The sequence below is a fragment of the Daphnia pulicaria genome, chromosome 4 (assembly GCF_021234035.1).
Source record: "Daphnia pulicaria isolate SC F1-1A chromosome 4, SC_F0-13Bv2, whole genome shotgun sequence".
In the NCBI taxonomy this organism is placed as follows: Eukaryota; Metazoa; Arthropoda; class Branchiopoda; order Diplostraca; family Daphniidae; genus Daphnia; species Daphnia pulicaria.
This window is the reverse complement of record NC_060916.1, coordinates 18972935-18981245: the sequence shown is the minus strand read 5'-3', so window position 1 is coordinate 18981245 and position 8311 is coordinate 18972935.

The window sequence follows — 8311 nt, the reverse complement described above, 5'->3', positions numbered from 1 at the left end:
GTTCATACGAAATCATTTTGGAATGTCGTGATTGCACATCATCTCTTTTTTTTCCTATTCCGAATCGAAAAAGAAAAAAGTGAGTGCCCTCAACTTGAAATTACACGCCCTGTTTCCATTATTCGAATTTGATTTTTATTTTTACGTGCAAAGACGAAATTATAGAGTTCCGAAAAATGGAAAGAAAATGGTGGGAGGAATCAAAAAAGAATCTCATTAGCAGATTGATTCGTTTTGGGGGATAAAAATTCATCACATGAAGCGGAATTTCCACCAGATCGTCACAAAATTCGGTTCATTCCCGCGCACTGGAATTATCGAAAATGGACAATATTGCGCAGAGAGAAAGATGATGATGATGATGGAATTTTTTTTCATTTCCCAATTTTCGATCGTGACATTGTAGAAACATGAGAGGAGAATGACAACGCCAAACTGACCAAAAAATAAAATAAATTCTCTCAACTCATAAAAAGAAAAAGAGACACTCCAAAACCGAAAAAGGGGTTCGGTTGAGGCAGGGGATCGTGTGGAATTTTATTTATTTTTCTCCATGTGTTGTAGTAGTAGTACTCCGGCAACAGACACAATCTGTCGTCGATTGATCGGGACAAATGGGGGGCTGCTGTTGCAAGTCTCAAAACAGATTGGCCGTTAAAAAAAAAACCGTCCAACCATAAAGATTTAAAGCGGGAGAAAAATAAAAGTATCCATCTTGTTTAAAATAAAAAAAAAAAAAAAATCCAGACTAAAAAAGAAAGAAGGAATATTTAATACGCAATATATACTTGGTGTGTGTGTGTCGAGTTATTTAGAAGGTCGAGAGAGAGAGGAGGGATTGTATTACGTTGTATCTTCTCGAATGACAGAGCCAGATAGCCAGTGTTGCTGATGTTGCCTCTGTGTACATAATAATAATAAGAAGAAGGGCGAAAGAATAAAAATACATTTAAAAAAAAAATTCGACAATTTTTTGTCTTCTTCTCGGAACGGCGGAGAAAGGTGGAGGAGGCGACGCCCAACTTTATACATCGACCTTTATAGCAAGTAGGAGTAGTGTATACTATTATATATTATACTACGACAGGGTCGGGGAAAGAAAACAAGTGGTTTTACTTCTTTCCAACCTTTATTCGGTCGTGAGTCGAGAAAACAAGAAAGAAATGCTCAACTATGACGGCGTGCGCGTTCCTTCAAACAGTATCAGGAGAATTTGCGCTTTAGACGCATAACGTGAATTTCATGTGAACAAGACGGGGGGAAAAAAGGAGCTCTCATTCATTGGGGCAACCAGCTGTGCTTGGGGAAAATTGAATGATCAAACAGCATCTTCCAAACGAACAAATTTGAGCGCTTGACTAGCCACGAAAAAAAAAATTCCATTGAATTTTTCATTGACGTCAGAGGCGTGTACGACACTTGCGCAACACAAAAGCAAAAGACACCGAGTGCGCGTGCAAACGACCAGTTCAAGAGCAACGAGGAAAAATCTCTACTAAATCCCGAAAAAAAGAAAAAATAATCTTGTATACATTTTTCCTTAAATAAATCTTCGAATTAAAAGAAATAAAGGAGATTACATCAAAAGAGTTTGTCTCGGGTGAATCCGGGAAACGGAGAAAGAAAAATTTCGACAAAATAAAATTTTTCTTTTTATTTCCTTGACAACGAATTTACGAAGAGATTAAAAAAAAAGGTGAAATTTCTTCTTCTTCTTCGTATAGAAATCTGCCTAGCCATAGGTGAAAGAGTTCATAAAAGCCAAAAATTAATATTCAAAATAAAAAAAAGAGAAAAACGAGCAAGAAAGTAGTGAAAAGATTAATAACCGGATCGAATGATCAATGGCGGGGAGATGCTCGACTTGCTCTTCAAGGAACCATTTCAAACGACTTGCGCGCGCTACGCTTGAATTTTCCCGAGTTTTACGCAGAAAATGTTTCTCTCAAGAGGCGGTGGGTTAAGCTAAAAAAAAAAGAAAGAAAGAAATGGCCAAGAATTATCAGTTTCCCATCTGTTGACTGCAGCAGTATTATTATGATATATTTTTTGTAGGTTACCGAAATGTGAAATTCCCTTTTAAAGAAAACAGCACCTTTGACACATTCGAAGCCCAAGCGCCCCGATGAAATGATATCACCATATTCCATCATCTTTATTCCCCCCCTGCAATGCCGCAACAGATGGCCGGCCTGGCTCTCTCAGTCTTTTAAGTTTTCTTATAACTTTGTCGCCCTCTTCCTTTTTTCTTTTTCTCTTTACTTTTTAGCATATTCCTCCTGACCAGAACGTGAAGATGAAAAATTCCAATGCAAAAATGTCCAGTTAGACCCCCCGCTCTGATCAATGCAAATATTATTTTTTTTTTTGTTTTTTTTTCCTCAGTTTGTAGTTCAGAGACGAGAAAAGAAGAGGCCCGATCTCGAACACGTAAGGGCATCACCTGTCGGACCAGTGGGTGGAGAGGAAGACGAAGAAGAAAAAGAAGAAAAAAAAACAGGTGTAAGACTTCATGATCATTTATTCCATATGTATCCAGCGGTGCGAAACGAAACCGAGTGGTTGGTGTATATCCCCGTGACTTGCGTGACGTCACACGCATGTATCCCCGAAAAAAAAAAAACTTATTTACATGATCCCGAACGGTCCCGTTTTGTTATTCACCTCTTTCCTTTTTTTCTCCATTATTATAAAAGAAGAAAAAAAAGGGAACTTTAGTAGTTGTGTGCAGAGATTCTCAATATTTGCTCGTGCAGCGTGAATCAATATGGGCATGGAACACACACAGCTAGCGCTAGCCGCTATATATACACACAAACGATGATTTTTGCTGACGACTTCCAATAGACACAACTCAGTTCTTGGGTCTCGTCTTTCCATTGGCCCGAGTGTTCGGCTCGTTAGAAATCAATTTTTTATCAGCTACATCGCCATGAAAATGTCGGCATTTTATGAACCTCAAAAATATTCCTTTCCTCCTTTCTTCTTTCCGAAAAGAAAAAGGACCGTCTCATTTTTCTTCCAACTTCATTAATCCAACAATTTTTGCGATAAACACCTTTAGAATTCTAATTTTTTTTTTGGATGGTCAAAGCAACACAAAACAAAAAAGATGTTCATTAATTAACCCCCGTGGAAAGTGATGGAACTAAACTAAAACGATTTTTTTTATGTAATTGGTGATCAAAACAGTTTCCTTGGCATTTGACGCCTAGACACGCACGCGCCCACTTTCCTCCCCCGATTCCTCCTCACAGTGTCTAATTGGAAACAACTAAAAATTTATTTTTTCAAAGGGGGGAGTTGATGACTTTTCTTTCTCTCTTTTAATTGCATCAGGAAAAAAAGAAAGAAAAGGGCCTGGGTATTTTTTAATATTTCTGGATGGGGGGTTCCAGGGGATATCTAAATTTATGACGGCCGTCGACTTCGATCGACCCGTGCGCCCGTCAAGGAATCAACAAGCGAAAGAAAAGAAAACAAAAAAAATAGAGGGGGATTTCGTCGATACTCAATTTCTTGTTCGTTTTCTTGTTTGCCGATTTGAATTCCAAAATCATTGATTATGCGTTCGAGCGTCGGGGTCGGGTCGTCATTTTCTTCTTCTTCTTCTTCTTCGCAACCACCGAGACCGTCGTCGATATACTTTGAGAGGTATCGAATGCGTCCAAATTAATTGGCCGTATTTCTTCTCATTTTATCGCAGCGCGCGATAATGGCATATTGTAATTAAATGTAATGTAATCAGCGCCAGCGCGCGCGCTATTCAAAAAAAGGAAAGCTTTCTTTCGAAATCCATTCGGCGATTTTTTCGTTTTTTTAAAACATTGGAAAAAAAAGAGAAAGAGATAAAAATTTATAAAAATTTATAAATATTATAAATATTAGAGGAATAAAAAAAGAAGAAAAAAAAGGAAATCTGGGTTAGAAGCGCGCGCGGGTTTAAAAAAGAGTTCGGGCCGGGCCCAGAGAGAAGAAAAAACAAGATTCCAAGAATTCTAATAACCACTCAGAAAAAGTAAACTAAACTTGTGTTGTTCTATAAGATCGTCAATCGTCAAATAAAAAAAAAGGAAAGAAATAAAAAAGGAAAAATAATTCGAATGCAACAAAGGAACAAATAGATAGTGACGTCACATGAATTCAAGTCGCTCGGGTCGTGTCTCGTGTTTTGTGTGCGATAGCCAAAACACAAGATGCCGAGTGGTGATAAGCGCATTACGTACGCATTATACGGCGATGCATTCAACGTCAAACAAGTTGGATGCCAAAAGAATGAAAGGACAGAAAAACAACGGAGGGAGAGAGGAACAAGAAAGAAAAAACAACACAACACACGAAAACCGGACGAGAATGAATAAATGATTGAATGACGGATGGAGATGTGTGTGTTTGTGGGATTTTCTCTGATGTTGATTTCTCTTAACCGCCACACACACACACACACACGTAACCCACCTGACTGACACGATCAACGCCACCTAGCGATCACTACACCTCTTGATTGATCCCCCCTTTACGCAACTTGTTCAGCCGAAAAGAGTTGAATCATCACCGGCCGCAAAAAAAAAAAAATTATGCAAATCAACGTCGACCATTTTTCCTCAGGTAGTCGCTCACTGTTATAAACGCGCATAGGCATGGCATCATACCAGCGATTGATTAAAAACTCGGCCGAGCAGTATAAACGCGCGTCGGCTTCTATAAAAGTGTTTGCTACTTTTTTTTTCTTGAAGCTCATTTTTTTAAATATTATTTTGTATTTTAAAAAGATATTCAGAATGATTAGCATATTCATCACGGGCTTCAACGCACAGGCCTCGAAGAAGAGAGTAGCTCATCTTTCTTGTATAGAGTTTGGTGTCCCGCTCCGTCTTTTGGCTATATCTTTGGCGCAGTAAAAACAACATCTGCCGTCATCTTTTTTTTATCTTTCCGCGCGCTAGAAACATTTTCGTGCAACATCTGACATACAGCACATATATACACAGAGTACATGTAGACACAAGACACTGTGTCTATTACCCGTTCCCAAGCCTGACTGACTGCATGCCCCTCCGTCTTATATAACACAGGTGGTTTCTTCCTATAGCCATCCCACTTGGTTTCGTTATATTTATTTCAATATCTTTTTCTTTCTTCAGAGAGATATACTATACTTTTCTGGCCATACTGTGTAGTATATAGATGAACGTTGAGACACAGTGGTTGTATACCATTTCTCCGTGTTATAAAAAGGAAAAGAAAAGAAAAAGGAGGAGAAAGAAACTATACCTATACTACTCCTCCACACAAGAATAAATATGGCGCTCGGTAATGTCGAGAAATTGTATGTCGTTTTGATGAGTTACACGAGTTTCAAACTCGTTAGCCCTTTTTTCTCTCTTCTTTCCTTTTTTTTATCTTTTTTTCGGGGAGTTTTCGATGGGGTTTTTGTTTGTTTTGAGGCTTTTTGTCGACAGTTTTGCTTCAGTTTTAATGGCCGCCAAGTAGTTTGGAGACTGTCTTAACGAGCGCCGGGACTTGTGGACTGGTTTTTTTTTTATTATTATTATTTTTACTTTTCTTTTTCTCTCTTTCTATCTGTTTCTGTTTCTGCCTTTGTATTTGTTCGAAAGGAAACAAGAGACAACAATAACAACATCCTCGGCTTTTTGATTGATATACGGCAGATTGCAGAGAAATGGATTTATTGATGTGGCGGAGGGCGGCCAAGTCCTCCTCTTTTAAGAGAACCCAAATTCCTTCATCCAGAGTCTGTCAAATGAGAGAAAAAACAACAACAACAACCAAATCGACGCCCATTCTCTAGCTATTTTTTGTTTCGCTCCCGAAGCGCACATCCCGAGAGGCGGATGACCAAGGAGAAGAACAAGCGCGCGCGTAGGCGTGACAGCTTTTTCTTTTTTCCCGACCTTTTGTTTGTTTGCCAACTTACATCCCATGGCTACAGCAGCAGTACCGCTCTCTCGCAGCCTGGCCGTGTAGAGCTGTCAAATGGGGGTCCCAAGCCAAAGGATGAAGATGTCAAGTTTTTAAGAGCGTTAAGAATGCGGCCAACGCCATTCATTGAAAAACTACCCCCGGCCAATCCCACTCGAGAAAGACCTAGTACACGGGGGTCACTCGCTGTTTTGTCTGGAATAATTCCGCCATTAATCAGCAGAGCTCTCTACAACACCGAGCGAGGTTACATAAATTCATAGAAAGCGGCAGCAGCAAAACTACAAAAAAACAAAACCCCCCAAAATAAGAAAAATAAGAAAAAGAAAAATAAGAAAAAAACAGATGCGTGATAAATCGGCTCTCTTTCAGCTTTTGTGGTAACTATGTGAAATTTCGAACCGGGTCGCCATGGCGCGAGGCGCGGATCTAATGTTAACTGGCAGCCTGGGCCCTGCACTGCGCACAACCGTTCGACCGGTGCAATGAAATGCAAACGTCTAATCAATAAGTCCAAAAGGAGCTGCTGCTCACTGGAAAGTAGCTAGCGGAGAAGAAAGGAAAATGTGATTATTTTAATAAAGCCAAGAATAAAATAAAGAATCAAGAAAAAGAAAAAGAAAAATGAGAGGAGCCCACGAGAGAGTGGCCAGGGCTAATCGGATCGGGACCGTGGCGTGATCTCAAACGAAACACGTAACGGTTCCATCTTTCTTCCCAATGATGATGATGATCATCATCATCATCATACGTATGCGTACGTAGATGCGAGTGTGCGTATAATTACACGATTTGAGAGACTCGGGGGATAGTCGGCAGTTGTACAGAGAGTCACGTGACCGCATCTTATACACATGTGTGTGTGTGTGTGTTGGGTTTCCACACTGGCCGGTGCTCTCCTTTTTCTCCCGGACCCGAAAAGTTATTACAGAGTTCGCGTACCGCCCGCCGTCTTCCTCTTCTTTTGACCACGTATGCACCTTCGCGTGTAAAAATATTTAAAAATAAAGACCGTCCCGCTCTCGTGAAAATTTTTTTTTTTTTCCAAAGAACAGGTGAAAGGTTTTATCCCGCAATTCTTTTTAAAAATAGAGTTTTTTTTTTCTCTTTCTTTCGTCTACTTGACTTGGACTTCACGCTCCATTTTTTTTCTCGCTGCTGTTGTTGTTCTCCCCCCTCCTCTTCAATTTCATCTAGTTGCTGTTGAGTTGTTTTCTGAAATTAGCTACGCGGTCCCCGGCTTTGGCTGTGCTCTCTCGCTTCTCTCCCGATGCGCCTAGCGTGATGCTGATTTATATCATTTTCTCCTTGGTTCGTTCGTGCGGGATGCTGGGCTGCTGCTCCCGCTTCTTCCACTGAGCTGCGGCAGACCACAGCAGCCACCACACGGACAAAGTGTAATCAAACGCGCATCTCGTCTAACTCGGACCATCGCTACACATTTCTTATTCTTCCTTTATAATACAGAAAAATGTTTCCTTTTACAAAACATTTTTTTCTGCCCCTTTTTTTTTACCATCGCCGAGAGATGATTGCCTTTCCTTCTCGGAATGATTAGTTACATAATGATGCTCAGCTCCTGAATGTTGTTCACGTTTAAAAGGTTACGAAAAAAAAAATCTAATAAAAAGAGAGGGGGGTATCCGGGACAAAGGGGAAAACTCTTCCGTCCCGCTCAAGTTGCCGAATTTTCTGGACGTTAAAAGCCGATAGTTGCAGGTACTCTTCTACCGCACACCATGTCATCTTGGCTCAAAAGGTAATTGATGTGAATATTATGAAGAAGAGAAGCAAAAAGAGTGGCGCTCCTTGACCAGCAAAAGGGAAAAATGAAGAACGATTTTCCTAGCCACTACAGTACTGTTATTATTTAATATTTTAAAATTCCTCGGCCGATTAAAGAGACTTTCGTCTCTCAACTTTGCAGCTTTTGATGAGCGAAACAAAAGATAAAACCCCAGGGCGAAAAGTCAAATGTTGCGTAACAACAGAGAGCGTATAAAAATAAAACAATATTTCATATTTATAGCAACAAAAAAAGAAAAAAAGAAGTTCTCTTTAAAAGAGTTAAAGAGGGGGAAAAAAAGCGAAGATTTGTTTTGCACCTCTTGCGTGCGAAGCGACCGTTGCGCCAGTTGGGAGCATTGGCCAACGACCGATAAGGATCGATTAACTAAACCAAACAGCCATCCATCATCCAACGATTCTTCGCAACACGTATATGGTCCTGTATTCATTAAAAAAACCCCAACCGAACAAAAAAAAAACAAATTCAAGTTTCAAAGCGAAATTATTAATAGACCGGTTCATCTTCTTGTTATTGATTTATTAAATGCAGAAAAGGAAAAAAAAAAGCATTTAAACATTT